At 48.4% G+C, this 14,431-nt stretch overlaps 1 protein-coding gene and 1 non-coding gene across 4 annotated transcripts in view; both read left to right on the top strand.

The window, feature by feature from the left end:
- EXD3 (exonuclease 3'-5' domain containing 3) overlaps positions 1–14,431 on the top strand; it is a 3,187,846-nt gene that overhangs the window by 2,278,590 nt on the left and 894,825 nt on the right. The gene's annotated exons all lie outside the window — the stretch shown is intronic.
- On the top strand, positions 2,666–2,827 carry LOC138474912 (U1 spliceosomal RNA). Its single transcript, XR_011269133.1, has one exon. It is a non-coding gene; the product is annotated as a U1 spliceosomal RNA (small nuclear RNA).

Genomic DNA, 14,431 nt, shown 5'->3' with positions numbered 1-14,431 from the left:
CATTGTGGCCCCACTCCCCAAGCTTGCCTGGGCCTTCTCTCTACTTCCACTGTGTAGCCTCGGTGAGAGTTGTAAGGAGTTTCTAAACGAGCAGAGCTGGCAGCTCTAGGGCTGCATCCCAGCGCCTCCTTGCCGCTGCCCTGTCCAGTCTCCAAGGTTGACAAGGGGCATGGTTGGTCATTTTTCATCTTTAAAGTCATGGCTCTACTTTACCGCTGACGCATTCAGTGAAACCATTAGAAATAAATCGTTAGCAATACCTGGACAAATCATCAATGTTAGGGTTTGGTGGATGGGTCATTTTCATTGCACAGCAGCCAAAAACAACTTATCACGCATTGCCATCTGACACCTTCATAGCCACCCCCTCTGCCCCCTCATTGCCGACGCCCGGCAGGTCATTGGCCCAGAGTTCACGTCCCTAACCAATCAAGCTCCTCATTCTTCCTGCGCATTGGCTTCATTTTCGACACAGTAGACCAAAGTTGTCCCACATACGGCCCGCGCACCACAATGCGGCCGTGAGGCCGTATGTTGGACAACTCTTGAGTAAAAAAAAAAATCTTTTTTTTTTAGTTTTTTTTTTTTAAATGTGCCTGTGCGCAAAACTGTAACTTCCTCTGGTGACCCCATGGGGTCAACAGAGGTAGTTACAGTCCTCAGCCACGAAGCGTTCATTCATTTATTTATTTATGCAATGTTTGTCGGATATCCGACAAACATTGCAGAAATAAATAAATTTGTCAAGATCTTGGGACTTGATGGAAGAAGGAGAGACTAATTTGTACCATGGCATAGTGAGGGTTACCTCAGGAATACCATTCATTTTCAGTGAGCGCGGGTCCATACAATTGCCCAGTACTCCCACAAACTATGAACAATGGGATTAATATAGTAGCAATTACTTTGCATTGAAATATCCAATTTCAGGCAAGTAGGACCCACCATGCAAGAGAGGAACGGGCTCCGGCCCAGACATGCCCGTTCCTCTCTTGCATGGTGCTCCGAGGGGCAAAAGGCGAGCCGAGATGAAAGCAGGAGGTGGTGAGGTGAGGAGAAGAGAGTGCTGGCCCGGGTGAAGGATTATGTGGACAGGTGCTGTGCAGGAGTCCCTCTCTTGCATGGTGCTCCGAGGGGCAAAAGGCGAGCCGAGATGAAAGCAGGAGGTGGTGAGGTGAGGAGAAGAGAGTGCTGGCCCGGGCGAAGGATTATGTGGACAGGTGCTGTGCAGGAGTTCCTCTCGGCTTGGGCAGCACAGTGGATTCCTGAACCCCTGATTAGCCGTGGGCCGCTGCTCAGAGGGACATTGTGTGGAGTTACTTTCAAGGTTTGTCATCTCTGGACATATGTTTAGCAGGGGTTGTGGCGACACAGCCTGTCTGCCCCAAAAATTGTTCTTTTGAATTGCGAATGTCACCGAAGATGAACCTTTATCAGCTGAGAAACTTAACCTTTGCAGTGCTTTTTTTCCTCGTCTAGAGACAAAGAAGAACAGCGGGAGCTCAGGTACGTTTACCTCTAAGCACAGTGTGGATTGATGAAAATGTCCATGCATTATACCAAGTACATTGGACATTATAGATGTGGCCAGTGGGGTATCAAAGCATGGCGAATACCACATGTACAGCACAATATGTTACCCTAGTAGTGCCCCAATAACACACTGCAACCTGCAGTGGACCACCAGCCAAGGTTTCTGGAAGTTGCTTATGATCTTGATCTGTGATATGATCTGATATGATAGGTTATTTATAATGCGCTTAATACCCATGCAGCAGTGATCCCAATCATAAAAGTGAAACAGGCAAGCCCAACAGGTATCACTTATTTTCACTCTTTTTGTAGCGCAGTCTGAGGGCAGCCTATACCCTTCAGGAGAGGTGTGAGCTGATACAGTTGCAACACAAAAAACAATAGTGCTATGTTCCCAAAATACCTTAGTTCTTGTCTTTCAGATCTCAGCAGAGCCAGGCTTTTCAGCATCAGACCAGAAGCATGGGTGCCTTTGCGCTGGGCTGGGGTCAAGTTGGAGAGCAGCAGTGATGGGCCCCAATGATGCAGTTCTGTTTGGCAGTGGTGCTGATTTGCGGGTAGAAAACGCTGGGAACAGTAGGCCATGCCAAGTGGATGGAGCTGGAAGACTCAGTGACCTCTGGGCCCGGACAAGGAAATACTTGCCTTTGGCGCTGTGCAGGCTCGGCTGACACAACACGGCATATGGTTACGGCAAAGATGTCAAAGCTTCAGCATTGTCATTGAGTAGAACTCTGAGATTCAGGAGTGGTGGAGCGTCGAGGTCCAGGATGATTATGATGGTGTCAATGGGGCCAGTGCTGAGCAGCTCCGCTCAGGAGGGCCATGGGCCCGTGTGGGGCCGACAGGCCAGTGGGCAGACTGCAACAGGCCTGCTCGAGCCATCGTGCTATTTATACAAATCCCGGGCTGAGTAGGGCCTGATGGGAGAAAGGAACTGCGCTACAATCTGCTCTTCTGCTGGGCTCTGCCTGCTGGAGCTTCCTCCTACACACGGGACAGGCAGCTCTGCAGATGCTCAGAGCTCCCGGGAGGGTGGGGGGGTTGGGGCTGGGTCAGGGCCTGCCTTCTCACCTTCGCTTAGCGGGGCTTCCCAGAACTGACCCAACCCCTGCCCTCTTGCATGCAACTCATACTTAGCTGGCAGTGGAGAATCTGATCTCAAGGGCAGATCTCCCAGGGTGAGGCTTACCCATTGCACATCGGATTTGCTGACCCCTGCTATGTTCCCAAATGCGGGATACACGACTGCATTATTTCTGGTAGTGGGGGACTGCGTTCGCGCTCTCCCCCTGATTTATTGGTGAAAGAAAAGGTAAAGTGTGCACTAGGCCTGCTAGGTTTCATACTTTAAGATTGTGCTCACATTGCGTTTCTTCAATTAGGTTCACCTTTGGGTGATCGCTTTTCCACATTTTATCTGTTGAATTGAATTATGCTTCTTTCATCACCACAGAAGTAATGTGTATTACAGAGATACGCTGCCATATGTATTGGGCACACTGCACATGCTCAGGCAGCATCAATCATGCTTTGTACAGGACAATGCTGGCCTAAATTGGGAACAGCCAGCATAGACATGTTGCTACAGGGGCATATTTTCGGTACAACCAGCATGACAATGTGTTACATCAGTGACAGTGCTGTCTTACACTGTGGACACATTGATCATTAAAATGTGTTGTGTTGTAAAATGTCCTTTTCTGCTGATGGTGACATGGAATTTTCATGTTCCCCTTTAGAACTGATTGTAAATGTATGGCTTTTGGTCACCTTTTTTGCTGTAAAATGCACCATTTCAACCCCATATTTGAAAAAAATTCTGGCGGGGGTAACCCCCCGAAACCCTCCCTAGAACCTTGTAGCTCCCTCGCTACACTCGGTCGCCCCCACTATTTCTGAAAAATATTAACACATAGACACTGAAAGAAATCACAAGCAACTAACCTTTGATCACTGCCCATGACACCAAAAGCTATCTTTGGGACTGCATGGCTACCACTGCCTGTGATGCTATTGTGTCAAAGGTCACACAATATCGCTTTTTAATATACTGCTTTGGGTGAGGTTGTTGACTTTTGGCTCACCGGCCCACTGGGTGACAAAAAGTTAATGCTTCGGCCCCACATTCATAAAGGTTGGACAAGCCTGCAGTAGACAGTGGGTTTCTTGGCCTTAAACTGGCTGAAATCAGCGATCACTGGATCTGTCTAGCCTCTGTGCCCCTTGCCGCTCTGCCATGTAATCCCCTAGCCGTGGGCCGCTCTTTTATACACCTACAATCTCCATGGAAACATAGACATGAACATGTGCTGTGTGCTTCCACTTTACACAGCAGAGTAACACGCTATGTATGTCAGCTCGCTGCATATATGCCGGGCCGCACATCTGGATGTTCACAAGCCTTTACAAAACCACTGACTCTTCTGGCCTTCCTGGCGTAAATGAATATACATTTTACGTGCTGGTTGTGGTCGAACGTGTTCATGGAGTTGTCAATGTTGCATATGTGTAGTTGCTGAAGAGAGTCGTATCTACTCTTTATAATATTACAGAGATTAAAAGGTGCACTAGACTTGTACAGGATTTTACCCTAGGAAATCCAAAGACCCTTCTCGTTACTTCACTTCCTCTTTCCTACACCAACGGGGCCCCTCACTTCCTTCTTAGGTCTTAGTCCCTAATGGTTAATCTTGCTCTCTGATTGAAAGTCAGCATTTTCCTCACCTGTTAATTTCATCATAATATTGATGCGAATTTACCCCCAAAAGTGTGTTTTTTATTTTTTGTACTGCTCTAAATAAGTTTGACGTTTGCTTCGTGATGGCCATGACAAAAGGCAGATGTTGGTGAAAGTGGAGGAAAGGGGTGAGATCAGACGGAGTGATCCTGGAGCTTCCGGGTGGGCCTACCTCTGTCAGCAGCAATATATGCCTTGCCCAGTTAACAGGGCTCGTCAGCTGCCACTGAAGAGCTCATTGACTTCAAAGGGGATGGGGTCTGTTGTCTCTGGGGGCTACTATTTACAGCCACATTGAAAGGGGATTGGGTGTCAATGCATATATTGTTTTCGCAAGGGTTGGGGGACGTGCCATATACTGCATTGGGAGCGCTGAAGGGGCGCGGAGGTGCTATCCCGCACATAACTCATCTGGGGCACTCGGCTTCTTGGCTCTTCTGTGGGGGAGCGCCGGGGAAGCCGTGGTAGATCATTGACCGCGCCCTCGGCCCCACCAGCTTAGCATGGGAACAGTGCAATGGACAATACACAGAGGCGGGCTCTGCAGGAATGTGCTTGGCCCATAGGAAGCCCCCCCGCGAGGCGCATACATCCTAAGTGTCCCTGCTTATGGAGGGCTTCCCTCAAGGGTCGGGTGGGCTGAATAACAAAGGGGTCTTGAGAGGGAAGGCCGACCTGGGAGACTCCCTGGTGTGGGGGGTGTGTTTATGTGCGCGACTAGGGTCCTCCACGCTGTGTTTCGTTGTACAACATGGGCACTGCACCAATGTACATATTACCACGCTGCATTTCTGCGCACCACACCCCCCTCTGCTATTATACACAACTTCCCACAGTACTATTGTGCACGAGCGCTTGCGAGTTTCCGCTCCCATGTCTCGCTGTAGCAGGGAATGGGGTGGCGTACTGCGAAATTGGGACAGTTTGTATGGAACGAGTGCTTCTGACAGGCAAGTAAGGGGGAGCTAGAATTAGTTAAATGCGAGGTGTATTCCCCACGCATCACCCGATGCCACAGGACGGCCGGGTTCTTTCCCCGGGCTCAGATATGGTGCGACTGCTGAAGGGATAGTGTTGGCCTACGAGGCTGGTCCAACGTGGCTCCCTTTCGGCTTCATAGTTGAGTGGCTTTGATGCGTAGGAGAAAGGGTGGGTTGAAAGACGGCCAATATTTAATCTTCCCACACTTCCGTTGAGATATGGATCCTTGGCACACAGGCGCATGATGCCCGGCCTATCTGAGCTCATGCCCCCGGCAGTTTCCGAGAAAATGTAAGGCCTGTCTGCATGAGAGAGGTCTGCGTGTGGTAGGATGCTGGAGAGGAGTGACGTGTGAAAGTGTGACGAATCCACTTCTGGGGCACCAGTGGTCCAGGGATGAATATCGGGTTCTAAACCATCAATCAATCCCACACCTCTAGTGCACCTGAAGGGATCCGAACAGATTGGAAAACACAAGCAAATTATAAACCTCCTTGTCCAATTTCGGTGAAGTGGAGGAACACAGGCTTATCTCTGAAAGGTCGTGGATTATTGGTAAGTTGTAATACAGCAAACATACAAATATTACCCACTGATAAAAGGGACTGTCCAGTCAAGGTTGTATACAAATATCTACTTTATTATTATCCCAACAGACAGTTCTAGCACACTACGAAATACAACCCACCCTGTAAAGGAATGCAGAGGACAAACAGTTTCAAAGGAGGAAAGGGGATGCACTCTGGATACTGGCAGGAGGGTAGTCGGTATGGTTAATAACCACAACAGTTTAAGGTTACTTGGCTTCAGCACAAAGGGTGCAATGGTTCTTAATATATCTCTAGGGGCCTTGCGGGAAGGACCAGGGGGACAGAACCACAATGTACCTTGTGCTGTAGGTGTTCTTGGTTCTCTGACAGGGTCGAATCAGTTTCAGGGCACTTTGCAGCTTCTGCAACAGAGTTCAAGATGGAAGACAGTTGCAGGTATCAGGCAGCAGGCAGTTCGGCGATCGAAGTTGGATGGATGGCTGCAGGCTGGCCTATGTTGTGTTTTGGGGTCAGGAATTGCTCAATGCTGGTCGGCGGTCTGGAGCACTGGTAGAGTCGTCTTGGATGGCTTTAGCTATTGCGGCGTAACACCGTCAGTGGTTCAGTAGGTTGCAGCTCGAGGGGCTCAGTTGGCCCGAAAATGTCCTTTAAGGCAGATGTCGGTAGATGCTCACTTCTCTCAGCTTCTTCACTGGGCTTGTGTCGTCGTTTAAGGCGGACGGCCCAAAGCTGAGAAGTGTGTTGCAGGCAGCTGCCTTGTCCTTGGTTTCAGTTTCAGAGAACTTTGGGCACTTCCAACGTTGGAAGCTTGCTGCAGAGCATAGCAGGGCATTCTGGGTGCTGGCTAGGTAGCAGTTCTGGAGCAGCTGGAGGGTCCTCTGGATTTGGTATCTCCCTCTGTTCCCTGGCAGATGTTTAAGGGAGCGATTTTGCTTCCCTCTTTGGAGGTCCTGGCCTTCCTTCACTGGAAGATGATGTAAGGCAGACTGTACCTTCAGCCACGGTCCAATGATGAGTACTTCTTGCTACTCCTTGTGAAGTCGTCAGATTATCTGCCAAAAGAGGGGCTCGGCCCTCTTTTTAAAGCCAAATGGACCACAGGGATTGGTGTAGGCTAAGCCTACCTTCATGAACCAATCCTGGGTCCCCATCAACCATCTCCTGTATGCGTGAGGTCATAACCAGAGTGCTTTGCAACAGAAAAGGTAAAGGGGTGAAAACATGTAATACTAAGTCACACCCATCTTCTTGTCTGTTTTGGATCAAAGGCTCCCTCTGGTTAATTGAGCTCTTTGTGGTTCCTGAATAAAGCGGCAGGTCTCACTTGAAGCTGCGGCAAGACAAGACTTTCTGACTCTCTCAAACCACATGCTCGTACCTTCTGAATGGGGTCGCCCTGCGGGGATGACTACTGTAAGCACGCAGTCTCAGACATTACTGTTCACGGTCAATCGATATACTGAGGGCAGGAGATGGCATCATGTTGACACAGTGCATATGAAAGGGTGTTGGGGCTTTCCTGGCTTGCCATGGCGGGGGTGGGGGGTGTTTGACCCTCCCCCTTCTGGAGATGCATTGTGTATGCCACCTGTCAGATCCTAACTAAATATGACTGCAGGGACTGCACCTGTAGGCTGTGTCCAACCAGATTTTACCGGTCTATGCATATGTTGTGCAGTGAGCATAGGACAGATTAGCCCCACACATTTTCCGGAGTTTGATTTACCATTATTCAATTTCATTAAAAATTTCGAAAAAAAGCCCAGGCGAGCGCACACCCACCGTGCGGATGGTCGAATTCCTCAGAGAGAGCGTGGGAGTCAAAATACCACTCTCTTCTAGCTCTGCCTTCCTCTTTATGTGCTGCCCCTATGATTTGTAAAGCTTTCTGTTGCTTCCCAGTGCTAGGTCAGCGCTCTATAAATACCCTACTCTTAATAATATCAGCCCAGAAGTCGAGGCAGTTTTAGCACAGATGATGGACAAACGGCGAGTGGGCCCTGCCATGTCCTGGCCACCATCCCAATCTCCTCACATCAGCCACAGCACACACGCCAACATCCCTGCTTGCTGGTAGTCAGGCACATTGGAATAACAAAGAGCGCCTTGGCACCTGCTCACAGGGCCCAGCTATACATTTGTCAGGGCTCCTGGGGCCCATTTCAATTTGATTGCCCTCTCCAACCTCATTGTCTACAGTTAGGTGGGGGTGGACACAGTCTGTGGCACCTTTTGGGTTGCTTAAAAAAGAATGGAGAGAAAAGACTGCTCTTTAAGGGGCAGGCAGCCAGAGGGGAGCTGAAACACTAAACTGCAACTGAAAAGTTAGTAATTGCTCTGTCAGCAAGGTGCTAACGCAGATGAAACCAGAATTAAGGGTAAAGCGGTGATAACACAGCTGGGTGCTGTGTGCTATCAAATGCAGTATATAACCTGCTGCAAAGTGCACACATAAAGTCTTCAGTTAAGGTGATGGCAGTCAGCAAAGGTCAGTCTGTAACATGCACACAAGGGAAAGTGCATATTTAATACCATGATAGGACAAATGTTGATGTGTAGCACGACTGCCAAAACAGGGGCAGCTGCTTGTCCCCCTCCCCCTCACAGAGGCTCTTGAACACACAACAACAGAAACACAACACTGTGGAGCTGTTAGCCAAACAAGGCACTGATATATTCTAGGGTCGGGGTTGGCTCTAGGTGTGGAGGCAGCCTGTGCTAAGTTCACTCTTGTCCGAGTCTAAGTTGATCTGGCGTTGCAAGATCACAGGAGTTGTTAGGGTTTAGCCAGTACCCCAAATTGTTAAGTAGATAAGGGAAGTTTTCTCCTGGCTATCTTGCTTCAATAGTTGAAATAATCTTTCTAACACTGTGGTTAGTGCGATACAAGTTTCGCTTTTATTAGTGATATTGTTGGATTGTTTCTCACATTACATTGATAAGCGTCAAATACACTTGAAGGCAATTGTGCGCCTTGTTTGTCAGCCGACACGTGTTTCGACCCGAAGGGTCTTCATCAAGGCTGAAGAATATTCAAAAATAATGTGGTTCGTGACATTTGTGACATAGGTTATATTGGTGCAGGAATAGTGGTGTTTGAGTGAAGTGAATAGGTTGTGGCACGTGATTCAAAGTTACATGGTACATACATTCAATGTAATGAGGTAATCATTGAAGGTAGGAGAAAAGAGTAGAGAGAACAGAACAAGGTTAGCAAGGAAGTGGTTGGGGGTAAAGGGAATTTGGGAGTAAGCGAGGATTAGAGCCTCTTACCTATTGTCAAAGTTCTTGAGCCCCCTGTGGGGTCCTGGTTCTGGTATGGGCGCTGTTCTGTAGGCAGGCATGGCTCCTGTTGGGCTCTGAAATGCAAGTGGATTCGTTGTTAGGGAGCATTGAGTGGGGGAACCCATGTTCTGGTAGTGCCGGTCCCCTTTGGAGGAGATAGGTGGTGGCAGGTCCTCAAGGAGTTGAGGTCTGGAAGGGGTTGTGCACGGCATGGCCCTGTGGAGTCTGGTGTAAGATGATGTTGCCAGCTTGCTAATGAAGGCGTTTGGAAGAATAAGGTTCCCTGGCCCAATATGTAAGGGTGGGAGGCCTCGGGTTGCTGGGGACGTTGGCCCCCTCGGGGGGAATGATGCCGTGACGCTGTCAGGGGGTGACGTAGTCTTGCTTGGTTTAGCACGGTATCTAATGCCAGGTATTTGCGTGGCCGGCCGTGTGTGTAATCACAGCGGTCCGGTCCAGGTCTGGTTCTGGATGCGGTGTGCATGTCGGTTGTGCCCTTGAGCATTGCAGGGGTCGGGGCTCTGCAGCCCTGATGAGCGCGTTTGGCAGTTGTGACAATGCGCGTTGGCTTGAGCTCCACTCGTGAATGGAATGAAGGCAGCTGTGTAAAACATCCTGACCGTCCGAGGCGGAGCAGTGGCCGAGTCCATTGCGGATAAAGAAGCTTTACGTGAGGCTAGGCAAGCAGAGTTGCTTGTTAGGGTGGGGTGTTCGGGGCTATGCAACCCTGTTGAGGGTGCTTAGCAGGGTGGAGGCGCGTTGGCATGGAGGGCTGGGCTGGCTCCTGATAGGGGAGTGCAGGACAGAGTTTCAGCCTCAACATGGTGGCAGTAAAGTGGCTGCATCCATAAGGGAAGTTGAAGGGCTTCCGCCTAGGCGAGAGGGGTTGGTGCTTACCTTGTAATGCAGCTATAATTCTGGTCCGTTGCGGCTCCTGTGTGGTGCCTGCGTGAAAGCCCTTTTGAATAGGGCACGCATGTTTGCCCAGTCACGTAGTGTGACTGCGGCACATGCGCGGGGGAGCAGTGACCCTGTAGGCGCGTGTGCCTGTAGCTGGGGAGAGTGGTGCTAGTTTGCACATGCGCTTTGCAGTGCTCGTTCTGAATTGTGAGGAATGGGTTCCAGGCGCGTGCGCGAGGGGAATATTGTCCCCGTGGGCACGAGTGCCCTGAAAGTTGGGCATCGGCGGTGTTGATCCGGGGAAGGGGCTGTGAATTGGGAGTGTGCATTGTCCTGTCGGGGTGGTGGTCAATCGGGTTTGTGGTCAAGGTGAAATGGTGCATTCACACTGGGTTGAGGAAGAGAACATATGAATAGCAGGATATCATAATGATAGGTGGTATTGTGTTGGTGGCCAGGTGGCAGTGGTCATGACTGTCTGGGATTGATTGGGGTCAGTCGATCCTTGTGGTCCTGATGTTGTGTGAAGAGGCACAGATATTGCCCTGCCAGTCAGTGGGGATGGTGTGTCAAAGTCATGGATGGGAGCGGAGGTTCCCTGATCCATGGAAGTTCTCGGATTGGTTTGGCCAATGAGCCGTACGTGTCCTATATTTGGCTGTGAGTGATGGTTCCCGAGGAACTGAAGTCGGTTGATTAGACAAGAGGGGGGATTCAATTACAGAAATACATTGAAATCATGATCCTTATTGAGGCCATTTTTAACAGATCTAAAATGGCAAATCAATCGTGCTTCCTCTTGTCTAAGTCTTTTGATTCTGCCTCCTCCTCTGGTCCCCAGCCTTACGGTTTTCAGTCCAATGAATCTCATCTTGCTCTTGTCGTCCATCTGGTGATTCTTCTGCCAATGGTTGGCCAGTGGTAATTTTGGATCCTGTGAGTGTATGCTGTTCATGTGTTCCCTTATCCGGGTGCGTACTTCCCGGATGGTGCTTCCTATATAGATCTTGTTACACAGATTTGCATAAATCACAAATTTGCTTCTACAGTCGAGGTGCTCTATGATTTTGAATGTAGGGCAGCCTGTGAATTTAGCATATTTAGTTTGGGTGGCATATTTGCACATTAAGCAGGTTGCACATTTGTTGAAGCCAATTGGCGTTTGCCTGCTGAGTCAGTCCTGTGCGAAGATGTTTTTCTCAGACAGGAAGGACGGGCTCAGTAGGCTCCTTAATGTCGGTGCTCTGCTGAATGACATACTGGGGTATGCTTCCAATTGTGGTTTGATGTGCTCATCCATGAAGAGTAGGTCCCAATGTTTGGTTAGGATTTTTTGGATGGCATGACTGTCATTGTTGTATCTGATTACAGATCGAATCTTGGGATTTGCATCTTTCTTTTTAAGTTTGGCCGAGAGCAACATTTCTCTTTCAATGTTTAGGGCTTGATTCCTTGCTAGCGTGAGGTTCTTGGGGGAGTAGCCCTGACATTTGAATCTTTGGTCCAGCAAGTCGCATTCATCTGTGAAGAATTTTTCAGTGTTGCAGTTTTTTCTAGCACAAATATACTCCCCTTTAAGGATATTCTCAATAACACTTCTTCTGTGACAGCTTTGCGCATGGAGGGTTGAGTTTACCTCCGTTGGTTTGCGAAAGGTTTTGGTTGTTATTTTGTTGTACTTAATTGCGATCCTTAGATCCAAAAAGTCAATTTGGTCGGTGCTGATGTGACTGGTTAGCTCAATGCCATAGTTGTTTACATTCAGGTATTCCACGTATTGGTTAAATTCTTCTTCGGTTCCTTTCCATATGAGGATAATGTCATCTATAAAACGTGGCCAGTTGACAATGTGGGTGGTGAACTTGTTTTCTCGCATTGCATGTTCCTGTTCATACGAGTGCATGAAGCAATTGGCTAGAGATGGAGCATAGCTTGCTCCCATCGCGATCCCCTTGGTTTGCTTATAATATTCTCCATTGAAAATGAAGATGTTATTGGTCAATGAAAATTTCAGAAAGGATTTGGTAATTTCCACTTGTTCAAGATGTGATGCTGACTCCTGCTTGAGGGGGTATCCTAGGCTTGTTATGGCTAGTTCATGATTGATGGATGCATACAGGTCCTTCACATCCAGTGTGGCCATTATGAAGTTCGGTTGCCATTTGATTTTTGAGAGTATATCCAAGGCGTGCATGGTGTCCCTGAGGTATGTTGGTATCTTGGTGATTAATGGTTGAATCACATTGTTGATGTATCTGGCTTGTGTCTCAGTTATTCCTCCTATTCCACTCATGAGAGGTCTGCCCTCTGGAATGGTGTCAAAAGTTTCATGACTTACGCTCCCTTCCCTCAGCCTTCATGGGATATTTTTGCTCATTTCCTATTTTACCCCATGCATCCCCACAAAGTACTGAGAAGAGGAGAAAGCCTCAAAGAGGGATGCACACTTCCCATAGTAAGCACCACTCTAGTACTGGGATGAAGAAGAGTGATTTGGGGGAATACAGAAATGAAGGTCAGGCGTGTCCCATTCATTGTGTTAACTATGGACAGGCAAAATAGGCCAAGGACTCAAACCTGAAACCCCTTGACAGGGTACAGGTGCATAAAAGGTGGAGCGCCTGGAAGATGGAAGTTTGTCAGCAGAGAGCAGCAGGACGTCCAGTCCGGCCCGTGATGAGCCTGAGGAGAGCTCAGGCCAAGGTGCTGAAAAGTGTCAGAGTAAAGCAGTTTTCGGAAGCATGGCGAGTGAGCCGTCTCTCCAGGTAGCCTACGGGTTGGAAGAAGGGAACTGTGTGGCTGGTCAGTGCCTTCATTGTGGCAGAGCAGTCCTCATTCTCCTGGGCAAGGGAGCCGAACCTGGAGTGTCTGAGTGGCAGGAGGTGAGACTCTGACCTCCGGTGTAAGAAGCCGTGTGAGCGGATAAGTCGTGATGTCCAGCAGCACGACGGGTGAGTTTCAAGTAAATGCTAGAAGCCCGATACGCGAGCGAATGAAAGTTGCTGATGAAAGCTGTGGAAATACATTGTATCGGAGGGGTCGCGTGCAACCGGCACGTTGTCGAAAGTCTCTGATCTAGAGACAATGAGAGAATAAACGAATGTGATGCCAAGAATGGACCGTCTGGAAACTAGGTAACAGAGTAGTCGCGTATAGGGAGAAGGTCTCTGAACAATTGAATATGAATTGAAGGTATTCCAAGCAAGAACTCAATAAAGAGCTTGTAGAAAATGGCAGAAGAGTGGGGGCAGTGAAGTGTAAGCAAAAGCTTGTTCTGGAAAACCTGTTAAAAGGAGAAAGGCTACTAGTGGGAGCCGACAAAATCGAATATATGTAAAGGGGTGACAAAGAAAGCAAGTCACCTACCAGGGAATATTTGGACAAAAAGCTTGGGCAAGAAAGAGGCCAAATAAGAAACCAAGTAAGAACCCAGTTAAGTAACCAATTAAGCAAATGGTTGTGTGTCCTGTAGTTATTGGACCGTGTGGTCTGTCAGCTGCGCCAAGACCAGGGAGCCCCAATCAACCTGTAACAAACAATTGTTAAGTGAAGTCATGAATGCTGTGCTTTAAAAAATATGTGCTTTTGAGCTTGGGGAAGGGAACCCTGAGCTCCTGTTGGACATTGTAGTATTGTATTGTGCATTGTAGGGGAATTTAGTAAAGCGGAAACCAAGATCGGTGAGGGCATCAAGGCGCTGTGATAATTGAACCTTGAGGAGAAGTGCTTTTGAGCTTGGGGAAGGAAACCTAGAGCTCTCGTGGAACTTTGTGAAATTAACGGAACATTGTACGTCAAGAGCAAGTGTGTTTTGGACTCGAGGAAGAGAATCCCAAGGCTAGGCGAATTAACGGAAAAAAGCATATAATGGAACTGTATCCTGAACTTGGGCAAGGGAGCCAGAAGTAGCTCAATATTTGTTTTTGGACACTGTTTAGTTAAATAAGAACATCCCTACGCTGTGTTTAGTATTAGACGTGATGGCAAGCATAGTTTTTGACACAGACAGCTTTTTGGTTTGGACTTAGAGACACAGACTTTCCTTAGTTTATTTAGGTAGGGGAAACCCCACCTTAGTTATAGGACAAGATGGGCATTAAAACAACCCAAAACTTTCAATAAAGTTTTAACGAAATTGTTACTCTTGTCTGTCTCACACAGCCCAAATTCTGTACAGTGCTCCGCTGCTCTCAAGCTAGGTCCGCGCATTAAAAAATAAAAAACACAACATTATAAGAAATGTAGCATTTGTCCCTTAAGTTCACCATTGTGCAAATCCGCCCACTCTAGGCTACGCCTCCATGACCGGCCCTCCTGAGGCCCTCTGCAATTTTTGCTGACGGTGCCATTTGCCACGGTCCAGAAGAGAGAGATCACCACTAACCATTGTTGGAAATGGAAAACATTTACTCTGGGAACTCCCCCTGCCCTCGTGGGGCAT

The sequence above is a fragment of the Ambystoma mexicanum genome, chromosome 8, assembly GCF_040938575.1.
Source record: "Ambystoma mexicanum isolate Mex_15411 chromosome 8, UKY_AmexF1_1, whole genome shotgun sequence".
NCBI lineage: Eukaryota > Metazoa > Chordata > Amphibia > Caudata > Ambystomatidae > Ambystoma > Ambystoma mexicanum.
The sequence above is the reverse complement of the archived record's forward strand: the minus strand, read 5'-3'. Positions and strand labels throughout refer to the sequence as shown.